We start from the raw sequence: 17,427 nt of genomic DNA, 5'->3' as shown, positions 1-17,427 counted from the left end.
AAATAAACAGAGTTTATCACCGTTGCCAACGTGACTGGTGTCTGTTTGCGCTCAACGAGCAGCATGCCACGCGAGCACGAACCCGCTTCGCGGTAGAGCGTCTCGCCGCGAACGTGGTACTCCCAAAGGCAGTGGCCCCCAGGAGAACCACAACGTGATCCTCGTGTAAACATCGCTTCCCTCCGTCGGCCCACCGCTGCACGTCCGCCACGGTGTAGGAAGGCTGTGTGACGTCCGCCGAGCATACCTCGGCAAACCTCACTCATGAGGGCCCTCACTCACCCTCACTCACCCTCATCTTCACAGGTGAGGTGAGGGTGAGTTTCTGAACCAGGAAAATTCATGAGTGTGAGGGTGAGTGAGGGCCGTGAGGGCTGTGAGGGCGGTGAGGGCCGTGAGGGCTGTGAGGGCCGTGAGGGCGGTGAGGGCTATGAGGGCCATGAGGGCGGTGAGGGCCATGAGTGCGTGAGGGGCGTGAGGGCCGCAAGGGCGGTGAGGGGCGTGAGGGCCGTGAGGGCGGGGAGGGCCGTGAGGGCGGTGAGGGCGGTGAGTGGCGTGAGGGCTACGAGTACGTGAGGGCCGTGAGAGCGGTGAGGGCTGTGAGCGCGTGAGGCCCCCTTCAGATCGAGCATCTTTCTCAGCAATTTTGATGTTAATGGCGGGTTGTTCTCTAGCTTTCCCTAGATCGACACGAATTACTGAGATCGGGTCCGGCTCGAAATAAGCGAGCAACTCGGAGCAATTCGAATGCGTTTGAAGCGGCTGCATCCAATCAGGGATGCAAAATTTTCACGTGATACCTCGTGCCGGTGATGATGACACCGAAAAACTTTGTTCTGGTTTGAAATCGATCGTTTTGGGGAAATAAACTATTTCAGAAAGGTGCATTAGTATTCTTAACGAGGTTCCAATGCATAAAAACACGTTTATAACGCGTAATTGTTTCTAAATAGTGCAAGAAAAATAAAATTTTATGATGACGATGGCAAATTGCAGCAATTGTTTGCTGCGTGTGATCGCGGGCGGCCCGGCCCGTGTTGCTGGTGTTGCGACGTAAAGTTTCTGGGCGAAATCGCCCCATCTGAAGCTGGCCTGAGTGGCGTGAGGGCCATGAGTGCGTGAGGGGCGTGAGGGGTGTGAGGGCCGCAAGGGCGGTGAGGGGCGTGAGGGCGGTGAGTGGCATGAGGGCGGTGAGTGGCGTGAGGGCCGTGAGGGCGGTGAGGGCCGTGAGAGCGGTGAGTGGCGTGAGGGCTGTGAAGGCGGTGAGGGCCGTGTGGGCGGTGAGTGGCGTGAGGGCGGTGAAGGCCGTGAGGGCGGTGAGGGCCGTGAGGGCAGTGAGTGCGTGAGGGGCGGTGAGTGCCGTGAGGGCGGTGAGGGCCGTGAGGGCCGTGAGGGCGGTGAGGGCCGTGAGGGCCGTGAGGGCGGTGAGTGGCGTGAGGGCGGTGAGGGGCCTGAGGGCCGTGAGGGCGGTGAGTGCGTGAGGGCCGTGAGGTTCAGTGAGGGTGAGTGAAGGGCTGAAGGTGAGTGTGACTGTGAGGGTGAGGGTGAGTGAGGGGTTGAAGGTGAATGTGACTGTGAGGGTGAGGGTGAGTGAGGGGCTGAAGGTGAGTGTAGCTGTGAGGGTGAGTGAGGGGCTTAGGTCAGTGTGGCTGTGAGGGTGAGGGTGAGTGAGGGCGACCTAAAATGCCGACCTCTGCCGCCGAGAGACCGGCTCGCTCGAGCTCGGCCTGAGAAGTCGGCGGCTGAGGCCCCGCTCGGAGACTGATTGAGCCATGATGGAGACCGTGGAAGGTACGGAGATTGATCCGGAAGAGTTGAACGTGCCAGGACAATGGTACATTAGTAAGAAGAAAGGAAAAGCGGCCCCCTAGCGGACAACGAGGCACGCCAAATGGAACGGCAGCGAGCCACCGAGAAGCTCGCAGGGAGGAAGATGGCGGCAAAGTCGGTTGAAAGGCAGTTTGCCCGAGTTCCGGACGGCGCCGACAAAATAGTCATGAGGCAGCACGGCGGTCTCATACGCATGATGAAATACGGAAGTGCGTATTTGGCCCACGTAATACATAGGGCTGCTGGTGTCAGCCCAGACGCGGCCGGGGAGGACGTCATCTTGATGAACTTGAAACAACATTCCATTCTCGTCGCCACCGTCAGCGCAGAGAGGAAGAGAAAATACGCCGACTTGAAGCTCATCATGTTTGAAGGGGAAAAGATAGAAATGACTACGTACGTCGCTATGCCTGAGGAAGGCTGCAAATCTACGGGAATCCTCCGGTCCAAGGAGTGCGAAGACTCGGAAGAGAATCGAGGACAGTTTTAATACTCTTCGAAGACAAAGAGGTACTGCGCTGGGTACGACTCACGCCCGTGGCGCAACGCTGCGTACTCTACCGCAAGAAGAGCGAGGATTGTAACGCCTGCGGCCGGCTCGGGCACCGCAAAGACGTCTGCCCGGACCCCGGAAATGTGAAATGCCGTGGCTGTGGCATGGAGAAACCGCCACAAAACCAATTATGCGAGTCCAAGTGCCAACTGTGCGGGAGAGGACACCCGCTCGGTGACAAAAAATTTAGAGAACTCTGCCGTGTTCCTTACGAGGTGAAGAAGAAGAAATGGGTGTTCCTTACAAGGTAAAGAAGAAGAGCTGCCTGCATAAAATTCCAAGACATTGAGTCACACACACTGAAGTTAGGGAGCAGGGGCACGCCGCAGGGCTCGGTTCTCTCCCCGCTACTTTTCAACCTGGCAATGAGGAGTTTCCCAGCAGCTCTGAGGAGCATAGAGGGGCTGAATTTCAGTATTTACGCGGACGACATCAACCTCTGGATTAACCAGGGGAGTGATGCGAGCATGGAGGAGCGCTTGCAGGCGGCGATAGACACTGTCGTGAACTATGCTGCTAATAGGGGTCTCTCATGTTCTCCGCAAAAATCAGAATTATTCGCCTAAACCCAAAGTCTCTCCGATGCAAACGAGCTGCGATTTTAGCATTAAAGTAGAGGAGAAACCAGTTCCAAAGGTAGATCAGATCAGAATCTTGGGACTATTCATTCAGGAGAATGGATATAATGATGGGGCAATCAAAAGACTAGAAAGATTTGCCACGCAAGCCCTTGGAATATTTAAAAGGGTCACGCTGAAAGGACGACGCCTGAAGAAAAGAAGCTTGCTTAAACTAATTCAAGCATACGTCATAAGCCACGTGGGCTATGCCACGACTTTCTTAAACATCAGGTCGGAGGCGAGAAGGAAACTAGACTCTCTCATCCGACGATGCACAAAGAGGGCCCTAGGCTTACTAATTAGCACCTCCACAGTGAAGCTCCTCTCTATGGGAGTGCACAATACTTGGGACGAAACAGCGGAGGCTGTCAGAATTTCGCAGCTCGAAAGACTTAGCCGAACGACCACAGGCAGAGCTATCCTCGAGATGGTAGGCCTGCAAACAGATAGGGGACTACGAGTCAAGTCAGGCATTCCTCAGGACTGCCGAGAAAACCTAATCATTCCCCCCTTCCCTCGTCACATGCATCCCATATTCAACACGGAGAGGAAGAAGAGAGCAGAAGCACTAATCAGACGCTTCGATTTAATGGACAGCAAGTCGGTTGCGTATGTGGACGCGGCAAGTGGCAAGTCGGGTGCGGCGGTCGCCTCGGTGGTTGACGGCCGAGATGCTCCCGTATCGGCCGCCACCATCAGAAGCCGCAACGCAGAAACGGCTGAAGAAGTTGTGATAGCGCTCGCTTGCGTTGGAACGAAAGTCAAATTTATTATTAGCGATAGCAAAACGGCCATCTGGAATTTCGGGAAGGGTAGGATCTCGCCGGAAGCGGCAAGGATTTTGACCGGTAGACAGCTAAACCGAAAAATTAGCCTAATTTGGACCCCCGCACACACGTCCGTTCCTGGCAACGAAACGGCCCACGAGTTAGCCCGAGCTCTCTACTTCCGGGTAACTGTGGGGCCGCCCGACTGCCGGAACATGGACGAGCGTCTGCAAAATTATACGGAGATTGTCGAAAATTATAGATTACAAACGAAACTGGTGCCACCACCGGACAAAAGTCTAAGCAATAGGGAGGCAGTCGCATGGCGGCGCCTGCAAGCTGGGAACTTCATAAACCCAGTCTGGGCATACCATGTTCAGATAGATGACAGACAAAACGATCAGTGCAAGCACTGTGGGGCGAGAGGGACCCTTGACCACATAATCTGGGAATGTGCTAGCTCCCCAGGGGCTAAAGCAAATATAAATTGTAGAGAAGCCTGGGAGGCCCTGCTGCGGAGAGAGGTCCCTGCTCCACAGCAGCAAGCCATCCGCCTGGCGGAAGAAGCCGCGAAGAGCCAAGACCTCCTTGCCTGCTTCTAATCGCGGAGGTCCCGGGCCCCGTATCCTAAGCCTGCGTGCCGGGGACAAGGACTAGGTGTCTCCTTATCTGGTGGAACATTAAGGTTGTTATCGATCCATCCATCCATCCATCAATTTATATTTACGAGCCTACCGCTGTGCCGCCGTCTTCCCGTTGGTTATTGGAGCAGGTGAGATCAGCCACTTCTAACCTTTTCAGCCCCACTCTCGGAGAAAGATTCGTTTTCTGCGAACCAGGGCCCCTCTTGACGGCACGTGACAAAGAATCCTTCAAAAAGTAAAACATATCCAAAGATGTGTTGTGTTCTGCTATTTCTCTTTCACATCTTCTATTGATTGTCCTACATATCTCACTTTAGGAAACCTATCTTCTTTGCAACAAGGTACTGCGGTGGGCTAGTTGGTTCATACTTAGTGTTTGAACAGCGCAAAGACTACAGGAAGATAGAAGAGAAGAGGCCAGGACTAGCGCTGTCCTGTCCTCTTCTCTTCTATCTTCCTGTAGTCTTTGCGCTGTTCAAACACTATCTTCTTTCTTCTCTTCTTTTCTATGTCATATAAAATCAGTTAATCACGCGGCACCAGACGAGATGGTCGTTCTTTCATAGCGGTACGCTTGCTGCTGAATTCTACATTATTTCGACGAGGATGGGATCTACGTGAGTTCTGCGCTGGACTGGGCCACGGCGAGAATATGCTGGGAATGCTAATCGCCAAATGGGCAATTTCTTGCGTGTCCTGGCAAAACCTTCCCCAGAAACGATCCAGCAACAAGATGGCGACTACATCGAACGGCATCACCGAGTGCTGAGAAGCCATCTTGGACTAGTCATGGCCTCGGGCGGCAAGTTACCCCCAGAGTTCTTGGTCAAGCTGGGGCCTCCGCCCATTCCATGGGAGCGATGGATCAAGATGTTTGAGCGTTATTTGCTGGCAAGCGGCGCTCAAGAGTTTGGTGCATAACGCCGTCGAGCAATGCTGCTCAATTGTCTCGGAGAGGCCGGCCAGCAGATTTACGACGCTCTACCAATGCCTGAGCCTGCTGTTGAGGCAGCGCTAGCACCGCTGGCAGCAGCAGGCGGCAAACAGGCTGTGGAAGCTCCCCTTGATGTCTACAAGAAAACAGTCAAGTTACTGGAGGCTGAATTTACGCAGCCAGCCAATGTGACGCTCCAGGAGCTCCAGTTTCATCTACGAAGACAAAAAGAAGGCGAGCCCCTTTGCGATTTTCTGTCGGCTCTACGGATGTTAGCCGCCAACGCTAATTTTGGAAGCCGTACTCAAGACTGTATCCGGAAACAGTTCATGATTGGAGTGGCTTCAACTGAAATTCAGGAACGGATGGTCCTCGATGCAGCTCTCCCGTTCGACGTTGTTATCCATACCGTCATGAACCTCGAAAGATCACGTCGAGAGGTTCGAGAGTGGGCTAGCGTCGCTGCACCGAGCGAACAGACCTGTCAAGTGACGCATTCATCAGACAGCGACGTCCGAGCTTCGAGACAACCCAGGGAGAGACAGTCCGGGCGACGTCAAGGACATTCCAGAACGCCATTCAAGCAGCCTACCCATCAACATAGTTCTTCACAACGGATATGCTATGAGACATCGCCGCCATTTCCACGGAGGTCATCATCCCAAGGGGTTGCGAGACAACGTCCTGCCTTGAGAGACGCGTGTGCGACCTGCGGGGGAAGCGGCCGAGATCCGTTTTCCAGCCATCAGCAACCACGACCTAGACACTCGTCGGACCACCGTCATTCTGCCGCAACGCGCCGCGTCGTTAGTGTCCTCACGATGATAGGAGGAAACTGGAAGCTGCACTTCCCTGGCTTCGGAGGCGTGCATCTCCGCAGTAAATGAGAAAAATGAAAAGTAAACGCGTAGACCCTAAATATTAAGAAGTTACTAACAAAATAAATTAAGCAACATTTTATATTCAGTTGTAAAAGAAATAGTTATAAATAAATAGCTAATATCTGGAAATATCAGGAAAAGCTTCGTACGTATTTACTGCAGAATTATTCTAGGCAATGGCGCCTTTTTCGGCCCGCCAGCCGCTGTCTCTGCTGTTAAGCTGCTACCGCGCTCGCTTTCTCTTTTCGCGAGTGTTATTTTCACTTTTAAAATTTAAAGATGAAAGGCGAGCGGACACGAATGAGCCGCTCTCAAGTCTGTGCAAGCAAGCAAGTGCGAGTCTCCATGTAGGACCGGTGATTGAGAGCCTCCGGCTCGCCACTATTCTCCATTTCATCGAGCACTGCCGAGCATGGAAGTTAGGCGTTATGCTGTTCTCATAGACAGTGGACAGTTGTGTTTTTGACGCCTGAGAATGTGAGGGCGGTGCTGTGTCGTCGGTGTGGACCTGACGCCGCGCCGTCTAAAGTCCGCGTCGTACAGCTCGGGTACGGTGTCAGAGGGCTGCTTGGTCTCTTGGGGGCAAGCGAGTTCGGCTAGAATTCCAGCGATGTTGGGGGCCGTGCGTGTTTTTCCCCTTATATGTGTTCCTCAGTCAGGCTTTTTTTTTTTTTTAATCATAAAGTAGACCAAGGGATTTGCTCTTCTAAGTTCAGTCGTATTTTTGTGTTTTTTTGTTTTCGTGTTTTGTTTACACATTAATGGCTTTGATCGAAGCTACTAATGTTTGTTTCACTTCGCGTGCAAATGAAGCCGAAGCTACTAGCAAAAGCATGTTCCCCTGAACCTTTGCTTGCACTGCACGCTCGCGCGTGCTTGGCAGGGGCGCTGAAAGCCTCGCGTTTAGAATTAAGTGGATCATGGTGGGTCAATGTGTGCTTGCATGGGGCATAGTTTGGTGCTGGACTCGATTCTGCAGAAGCAAAATGTGAAAGGGCGCCTATAGCGTATTTGCATTCCTAGAGTGGATCTCAAGCAGGTGCATAGTGCGCAGTGTTTAGCTCAGTAAAATTAGATTCTCAATTAATCAGATAGAGATGGGCAAAATACATGCAAATATGTATTGAAATACAAATACAAAATACTTCGTCAAAAATGTATTTAATTACAAATCTAATTACATTTCCAAAAAAGCATTTAAGTACAAGATACAAATACAATCAAATGCATTTTGTCTCCTCCAAATACTTTTCCAAATACATTCCTCAAAATTTGCGTCAGCGACTTCAGGGCACCTGCAACGGTTTTCTGGGCATCTCATTTTAATTTTGCATCGCACACTCGGGAGTTCGTGTGCGAGGCTCTAGTAACGTAATAGAAATATAATGACAAAAAGTCTAATCAGCTTGGACGTAGTAGGTAAAAAAAAAAAAACAGAGCTTCAAGCAGCTTTTTTTGTGGATTATAAATTTTGGTATAGACCAGGGGTGGCCAAGCTGCGGCTCGCGAGCCGCATGCGGCTATTCGCGTGCTAAAGTGCGGCTCGCGACTCCCTCCCCTAACCCCCTCCCCCACCCCCCCCCCCCCCCACACACACACACACACTCCCCCGCCTCCCTTCCGGTTTAGTATGTTCCAAGAAAAATATGGATGGAAATCAGGCTGGAAAGCATCACAAGTTGTCACAGGCACTTACTTAGCCAGCCTGCCTGTGAACGTTAATTTTGTCACTATTCTTGCCCTGGACTAGCACCGTAATCACAAAGTCACTAAACGCTAGTGCTTGATTGAGACACTGCATTCGGTGCAGAACGTAGTTTTCTTCCTGCTCTGGACAGTGACATAAATTTGAGGGATGTATTTTCGGCCACAAAATTGTATTTAATTACTATTGTATTTGAAATACCCACGTTTTAGTATTTAAATACACACGTCAAATACGTTACCCAATTTATAATTAAATACAAATGCAAAATACAAAGTATTAAAATACGTATTTCAAATACTTGTATTTGAAATACTGCCAATCCCTGATTCAGATATATGTTGTTAATATAATACCATACATAAACTCTGATGTTGATTATATGCTATCTGCACACACATGAAGGCACACCATTATGTCTGCACTTTGGCAGTTTCATGATTACATCGCTATATATATCCTACCTCTGAAAAATGGACGCACGTCTGCCCCCTTGCAGAGCACATTCTAGTCCAATCACTGCAAAGTGCACCCAGATGATTACGGGGCTTACAGTATATGATGCAATTTCCTTGCACAGATCACTTTCCTGGTGCCTCGTCGTACGCTGGATGCACTCCATAGATGGCAGGAAATGGCCTACTGTGGATTTGTGGGAAAGAAGGTGCGCAAGTACATTTAATGCTCTGCTTTTGTATTTGAGTGGCACTTCACTTTTGATAACAAATTTATTTTTGACTTTTAATTGAACCCATTTTTTTGTATTTTCAGGAAAGGCCAGTGAGCAGGCATTAACGGAGCCCATTACCATAAAAATGCCCCTGGTAATTTCTACTATGAAATGTGCTATCCTCTTTTACTACCAGTCAAGTCGTGTACAAGGCAAGTTTGAACATTGTTATATGTGCCTAATTGTTTCCAGAGCTGTGAAGCAACATTTTTTGGTAATTAGTCACAAAATTACAGTTCAAAGGCTTGTATTTTGTGCCTATTTTTTTAAGTATGGAACCAGTGTTGTATAGGCCTCTTTAATATTTCCCTGGAGATCAAACTGTGTCGCAAATATAGTAAAATTTACTTAATGAAAGTTGTCTGCACTCATCCCTTCAAATGGTTTTGTTAGGGTAACGAGATGTAGGAATGAGCTCCCCACGGCCAAGACTACACTCTGTTACAACCAAAAAAGTGCAAAAATGAGACGAAGGACGAGTGAGAAGAATGTACACGACAAGCGCTGGCTTACAGCTGCATTTTTATTGGGAAGAAACATGAAACCCTCGAACCACCAAAACATTAACCACTGCCAATTTTATCAATGTGAATACAATATTGCTTCGTAAGGACACCGTTACGAAGTAATATTGTAATCACATTGATAAGATTGGCGGTGTTTCATGTTTTGGTGGTTCGAGGGGGTTTTATGTTTTTTCCAAATAAAAATTCAGTTGCAAGTCAGTGGTTGTCGCTTACATTCCTCTCACTCGTCCTTCATCCAATTTTTGCACTTTTTTTTTGTTGTAATGCATCACCAACTCGCCCAAGTTACCACTCTTAAGGCGCATTCCCACCGGCAATGTAAGCAGTCGCGCGATGCGACTAGATTGCGTTGCAAAAATATTACATGGTCACACCGGCGTGCGCGATGAGCGAGTCCAACGCCTTCGTTGGCAAGTCGTTTCTCGAAAACTCTTGCTTTGAACGCCGTTGATTGGCTCAGCCGCTCCGCCACTAGATTGCATCGCAAAAAGTCAGACCGAGTAGCGACTGGTCAAATCGCGTCGTTTTTACAATGAAAGTTATCGCACGACTAGATCGCATCGCCAGTGGGAATGCGCCTTTATAGTACACTCCGCTTCACCATAACATGGCTAAGGGTGAAAACTATGGCCCCCGTGAGCCAATTAAAGTGACAGAGCAAAGTACATGACAACACTCCACGGGAGGAATGCACGACGGCTACATTTTGATGAAACTCGCTCTGACTGTCTTGCGGGGCTGCAGCGTTTGCTCTTTGCCATGTTATGGTAAAACAGTTAGTACCTTGCACTATGCTAGTCGGCTACTAAAAGGTTTTAAAAGTGTCGTGAAATTTGTCTGCACTCATACGTTCTTCAAATTGATTTGTTAGGTCCATGCGGTGTAGCAAGGGCTACCCACCACACCAGGGAGTAGCACCTTAGACCATGTCATTCAGCTACAGGTACGTTCCGATACTGGTGTAAAAGTTGCGTGCACTCATCTCTTCTCCTTGGTGCAGAAATGACCTTGCCATGCCAGGGACGAACAGCTTACACTTCACTACTCAGCAACAGGTAACTTCCAAGTGTTGCAAAATTTACGTTCACTCATACCGATACTGCCTCCAACTTGTTTTCTTAGGGCCATACGATGCAGAGAGGATCTGCCCACGCCGGGGATTGTCACCTTACAGTATGCCACACAATTACAGGTACTTTCTGGATGTACCATGAAATTTCCCGTACTGATACCTTCTTTGGTTCTTTGTTAGGGCCATGAAAAAACAGCTGCAAGATGACACAGGGCAAGATGGTTTCCCAAGGCGTAAAAATTGAACACCAACCTCCGAGATGAATCAAGAGTAGGGCCACTAGAAGCACCTGTATGGATAGGACACGAGTGTAGTAATAAAACCATATTGCCAATATAAATTGGTTCAGGGTCGTCCTTTGACTGGTTACAGCATATCCAGGCAAGAGTAGAACGGATTTAGGCATGCCATCTAAAAAACAAAATTGCATGTACGTCGGACATGCGCAATGGGATCCCCATTGCGGATGTCCGACGGACGTGCAATTTTGTTCGCTTGGGCGCTGTGTCGGATGTCCTGGGGATGTTCGTCGGATGTCCCGCGGATGTTCGGTGGATCTGAATTGGATCTCTATCGGATGTTCCCAAGATATCCGAAATTGGCCTGCAGATGGATCCCATTTCGGATGTCCAACGGATGTGCGATTTTGTTTGCTTTGGCGTTCTGTCGGATGTCCTGGGGATGTTCGTCGGACGTATACGGATGTCCCAAGGATTGATTGATATTTGATTGATTGATATTTATTTATTGCGTGCCCAAAAACACCATAATGGTTTTGACATTGGTGCACAGAAGTCAGATTCCTATGAAACATGCAAACATATGGAAACCACAAGAGTCATATTAGAACAGTCAGCATAATAAAACAGTCGTAACAAAGTACATAAAATACACATCAGGTGTTAAAGGTAAAATAAGGCATGAAAAAAAATCGTGCTGGACAAGGAGGTTGCATGATGTCTGAATACGATAGATTGGTGACTCCTTTAATCGCATGTCGGGGTAGAGCATGTCGCACTGTCGCGTGAATTTCGTTGGCACACGTAACTTTATGCTGCCCAAAAGGTCAGGTAAGTCAATTACACCCTGGATAAGCTTTTGTAGAAAAGCCGCATCTCGGCAATGCCTTCGGTCATTCAAAGTGCTGAGATTCAAAATCTTAAGCAGAGAATGGTGGTCGAAGTCTCCTGTGGAAGTATCGATCATAGACTATGCGAACCAAACGCCTTTGCACCGCTCCAATACGTCTACATTCAGTCTCCGTTAAATGGTTCCACACGACAGAAGCGAATTCGAGCCTGGGCCTGACCAGAGCACAAAATAAACGTAATATGGCCTCAGGTGCTTGGAAGTGCCGAGTCAAACGGGAGATCATACCAAGCATTTTGAACCCGGTACCACAAATAGTAGTTACATGAGAACTGAACGTCAGTTTGCAATCGACTAACATCCCGAGGTCCCTGATCATATCAGTTCGAGTAATAATACAGTTTCCCAACGTGTACTTAAAATGTAAAGGATTTTTACGTCTAGTTAGCGAGATGACTTTAGTTTTGTTTATATTCAAAGGCAAACGGTTGGATGAGCACCATTGCAAAATACTCAAAACATCAGACTGTAACGCATCACAATCTTTTCCAGAATACTTGAGAATAACTTAATGTCATCGGCAAATAAAAGCACTTTAGCAAACTTTACACACTTTAAAATATCATTTATAAATACCAGGAACAACAGTGGCCCCAACACTGACCCCTGGGGTACGCCTGAAGTTGGGAAAAACGGATTAGATAAAACAGTATCAACTCGAACAAAATTTTTCCTCGATGACAAGTAACTATAAACCCATTGACAAAGTTTAGGGGCGAAACCATATTGTTTCAATTTATGTACAAGCAAAGCATGGTCAACCTTGTCGAAAGCCTTTGTAAGATCGAAATATACCGAGTCAACCTGCCCTCGGTTTGAAACGACCGGGGCTGCGTAGTGTAGAAAAGTACAAAGGTTAGTTTCGACAGAGCGCCCTTTAATAAAACCATGTTGTTGCAGCGTCAGATACTTAGATAAATGAGAGAAAAGACGTTCTTGCATAATGGTTTCAAATACTTTAGCAAAACCACACAGTAGTGACACGGGACGGTAATTTGATACAATACCAGCATCACCAGCTTTATGAATGGGCACAACTATGGCTTCCTTCCATATTGCTGGAAATATACTGATACGCAAAGATACATTAAAAATATGGGCTAAAATTGGCGCTAGAAGCCCACAGCATCCTTTAATAAGAAATGGTGGAATGTCATCAGTGCCCACTGACGATTTCGGCTTGAGCTTTTAGAGCGCAGCTCTTAGGGGCCCGTTTCCGGCTTGAGCGGCGTCGGCGTCGGCGTTGGCGTCGGCGTCGGCGTAACCGCGCGGTGCATTATGGGAAATGTCCCATAATGCACCGCGCGAGCCCCCCACCGGGGTCACGTGACCTCTTGGGGGGCACGTGACCCCCCCGAGGTCACGTGACCCCGGTGCATCATGGGAAATGTCCCATAATGCACCGCGCGAGCCCCCCACCGGGGTCACGTGACCCCCCGGTCACGTGACTCCCCTGAGGTCACGTGACCCCCGCCGATGTCGCGTGACCCTTAATGACGTCATCGTCACTGATGACGTCACCGGCATCCACATCGTCATCATCACTGATGACGTCATCATCACTGATGACGTCACCGGCATCCACATCGTCATCGTCTTCATCACTGATGACGTCACCGGCATCCACATCGTCATCGTCATCATCACTGATGACGTCACCGGCATCCGCATCGTCATCGTCATCATCACTGATGACGTTACCGACATCCGCATCGTCATCATCACTGATGACGTCATCAGTGACGCCACTGATGTCGTCACCGGCATCCACATCGTCATCGTCACTGATGACGTCACCGGCATCCGCATCGTCATCGTCATCATCACTGATGACGTCACCGGCATCCGCATCGTCATCGTCATCATCACTGATGACGTTACCGACATCCGCATCGTCATCATCACTGATGACGTCATCAGCGACGTCACTGATGACGTCACCGACATTCGCATCGTCATCATCACTGGTGAAGTCATCAGTGACGTCACTAATGACGTCATCGGTACCCGCATCGTCATCGTCACTGATGACGCCATCAGTGACGTCAGTGATGACATCATCGGCATTGGGGGTCACGTGACCCCCAAGGTCACGTGACCCCCCTGGTTAGTTTAACTCCCCCCCCCCCCCCCCAGTGCCCTTCCCTCCTCCTCCTCAAGAGCTGCGCTCTAATTCGGCGTTACAGGGAGTTGTAAGCAGCTTTCACTTTTTTTTTATCGCCTTTTCAACGTCCCGTGTAGCAACACTGAACAGGGAGAGCACGTCCCCATCACTGGGATCATTGATTAGATCTGACTTCACCGAATGTATGGGCGGTAAGTAGCAGCTGCTAAAAAACGAGGCAAACTCATCAGCGATGTCTTTTGGCGATGTAACATAATGAGTATCACCGTTACTAGAAGAGCGCAGAGATGAATGTTGTGAAAACGAATGCGGTTTGGTGATTACGTGTTTCCAGAAAGATTTGGGATCAGAATATAGACTATTTTCAACATGTCTTTCGTGGACGTATTTGTCACGTGCAAGCAATATTTTAGCTAAGGAACGAAAGTTGGAAAACTTTTGGTACCATACTTGTTTACACGTTCTCTTGTATAGACCATGAAAACGAGTCTTTTTACGCAGAGCCGTCTTCAATTCCCTCGAAAACCAGCTCGGAAATTTCCTCGGTTTAACGAGCCTTTTAGGCACATACTTTTCGATAGCTTCCTTCATTACCGAAGTCAATTTTTGTGCTGCAAAATCTGAGTCATTCGAATCATATAGCTCAGACCACGCGTGTGATTCTACATGCCTGTAAATGCTGAAGTAATCTCCCTTTTCGTAACAGTAAATGAATTTCGATAGTTCTCGCGATAAACATGGCAAGTAAAATTCGGCTTCAAAGGGCGGATGATAAGCATCGACCCTCACCAAGGGGTGTGACGAAGACGCTATCGCGCCGACAGGGAAGTTTGATAAAAGCAAGTCAAGTGTATTGCCAGAAGCATTCGTTAGATTATTGTGCTGTGAAAGACCATAAAAGTTGATAAGTGGCAAAAACAAAGAAGCTTTGCTCTCTGTCAGGTAATCACAACAATCAAGTCTGCCAAGGGCCCAGTCTACGCCTGGAAGGTTAAAATCTCCAAAAATTTGCACTTTGTATTCGCTAAAATTGATTAGACTTGTTAAAGTGTCGAAGTGTGGAATAAAAGTTGAGCATTCAAATTTAGGTGGGAAGTAATAGTTTCCGATGAGGTATTTACTACGATCACGCAATAAAATTTCGAGCCATACGCACTCATCACAAGTCTCAAGGTCTTGTCTACGGCACGATTTTAACTTGCTCGAGACTGCAATTAACACCCCACCGCCGAAACGTTGACCACTGGGGCTATAATCACGATCGCGGCGAAACACAGTGTAGTCATTCGTAAAATATTGTGAATCATGTATTTCGGCACATAACCAAGTTTCAGTAAGACAGGTTATGTCAAACGGATGTTTGATATATCTGAATCGGATCTCTATCGGATGTTCACGGGATATCCGAAGAAATTCTGCCCAGTTGAAATTGGCTCAGGTTAGTGCTTTGACTGGTTTACAACATATCTGGGCTAAAGTAGAGTGAATTCAGGCGTGCCATCCGAATATCCGAAATTGGCCTGCAGAAGGATCCCATTTCGGATGTCCGACGGACACGCAAATTTGTTACCTTTGGCACTCTGACGGATGTCCTGGGGACGTCCGTCGGACGGCTACGAATCTCCTGGGGACGTCTGAATATCTTGAGCGGATATCTATCAGATGTCCAATGGACATCCAGTGGTTTGTTGGGTATAGATATGCAGTTCCAGACTACAGATGCAAATTCTAGTTTCGAACGCACATGGGTACTATATAATCTCAAAAGACAGTGATGAGTGATAAATGGTCCAGTTAAAGGCCGCCGTACAGTTCGCGCTTTCCACTTTTTCTGCGTTTCCTCCTCTCCTGCCCTCCTTTCCTTCCTTCACCGCCCTCCCCCCCCCCTTGTTTACCGCCCTCCCCCCCGGGAGGACAACACGGAGAATGGATTAGGAGACGCCTCCGTTAATCCGGCCTAACCCGCCAAAGAGGGGGCCTGCTGCTTGACCAAAAATTATTTCGCTGCTCGAAAAAAAAAAAACAAAAAAAAACGCCGCGGGCAGCGACCGATTGCGCTAAGTTGGTATGCATTGGACTAACATTTTTCGAAGCGCGGCAGGTTTAGTGTAGGTCCTATCATATGGTCCTGCGAGACTTCCCTGTCCGCCACAAGCTAGCCAATAATTCAAGGACATAACGACGGCAGCGTATTCAAACAGTGTAAAATAAAATGTATGTAATATTTATATGAACACCGTTGTCTTCACTGCTTGGCTTTCAAATTTTTAGCGTTGCCAATAATCGTAATCAGACTATTTTTATGATTGAAGACCCCTCGTCGTGCATCGACCCCAAGATTACGCTTACGTGAAATATGATTCTGCGTGGGAGCAACTCGAGTCACCGTAAACTTTTTTTTTTTTTTTTCAACGTGGATTTTGCTTTTTAATTTAGCTGAAGTACCACTGGCAGAACACGAATCGCATACTTGGAAGGTATATACCGTCTGAAAACTCATATAGCTGGTTGAGTGAATGCAATACTATCGCATTCGTTGAAGCTTGATTTGTTGATTCGAACTTCAACAAATCACACGCACCCATTATCCCTATTCCTGTTTACCCAGTCATAGTCGTTCCCTCAGGATGCAACACGAGTACAAGTAACTGCAGTTTATGTATTGTTGACGTTGCACAGCCGTGATCGCACGGTTTTTAGAAGCGCTATAGAACGAGCACAAGCGTCGAATTCCAGTACACTGATTGATTTCTGTCTCACCGCCGTGACGCCACACGAGAAAAGCGATTTCGTTCGGTCTGTGAAATTAGGAACACAGAAATCAAGCTGTAATCCCGGTGATAAAACAAAGCGAAATGGATCTCTGCAGCCAATACCCAACCGTTTGCGAGGTGACTAGGCGAAAGCGTATATTACCTCCGTGCCTTTGCCCTCTGCACACCGCCAGAGAGAGTCATACAAACTCCTTGTAGCTATTGTCAACACGATTGCGTTTGCAAGCCGGTAGTTTGACTCGGCTGGGATCCGTCCCTTTCATAGCTCTCTATGAAACCAGAAAGGTAGATACTTTTCTACATTGGGTGGGTTTGCCCGGGGCCTCCAGTTATTTACGGCCAAAATCACACTGGAGGCGCTTCAGCGACGTTCACTCTGGTCGACACACGTGCACTCTAAAAATGCCAGTCGTCTGCCTTCCCAAAAGATACTTGAAGAGCCAATCATAGAAACCGACGGGTAACGAGGCCGAAATTATGCTTATACCTCAAAACAATTATAACACAAATTTGGCCCCGTCTTCCCAAACTGGTTGCCGGACGAAATTCTCTATGCGTATTGCAAGCCAGGATTGGTAACAGTAACATAACATACGTACGGCAGAATTCCCTGCCATAAATAAAATTATTTGGCTGACGCCAAAGTAACGCGAAATAGGTGCAAAGAGTTTTGCAAAAGAGAGCGTAAACCGAAAAAAGGGAGAAAAAAAAAACAGAAGAAAAGGAGAAATAAGAAAAAAATCTCTGGTGACGTGGCCAAAAAAAATTCTGTTCACGTGCTTTTTGTCACGTGACCGAACAAAAAAAAATAAACGAAATAAAAAAAGAACACGAGAAAAAAACCATCCCATGCCCGGTTTCGAAGCTAGGCCCTCTTGATCGTGAAACTAGCGCGCTATTCGTTGCGCCTAGTTGCGCCAAAAAACCTTTTTTTTTCTTTCTTTATTGCAAGTTGCGCCAACTTGCAATAAAGAAAGCCTGTAATTCTCGCGCATTCTCACATCATAGGAGAAAGCTTAGGTGCCTTCGTAGTTTTTCATATATTTGTTATTTTTATTTGTGGCAAGAGTTCACGTTCCAGAATGCTTTTAGAGTTTTGGAGCAAAACGAGTTTTC

General features: G+C 48.0%; 1 protein-coding gene and 3 pseudogenes across 1 annotated transcript in view; 3 read left to right on the top strand and 1 right to left on the bottom strand.

Annotated features, from left to right (window-relative positions):
* The window catches only part of LOC115310940, a 77,163-nt gene that overhangs the window by 50,012 nt on the left and 9,724 nt on the right, over positions 1–17,427 (bottom strand). The gene's annotated exons all lie outside the window — the stretch shown is intronic.
* LOC115324133 lies at positions 1,776–2,634 on the top strand (annotated as a pseudogene).
* Positions 2,635–4,372, top strand: LOC115324130 (annotated as a pseudogene).
* LOC121836982 lies at positions 5,193–6,235 on the top strand (annotated as a pseudogene).

The sequence above is a fragment of the Ixodes scapularis genome, unplaced genomic scaffold, assembly GCF_016920785.2.
Source record: "Ixodes scapularis isolate PalLabHiFi unplaced genomic scaffold, ASM1692078v2 PGA_scaffold35__2_contigs__length_329733, whole genome shotgun sequence".
NCBI classification, from domain to species: domain Eukaryota; kingdom Metazoa; phylum Arthropoda; class Arachnida; order Ixodida; family Ixodidae; genus Ixodes; species Ixodes scapularis.
Note: the sequence above shows the minus strand (reverse complement) of the source record. Positions and strands in the feature narration are given on the sequence as shown.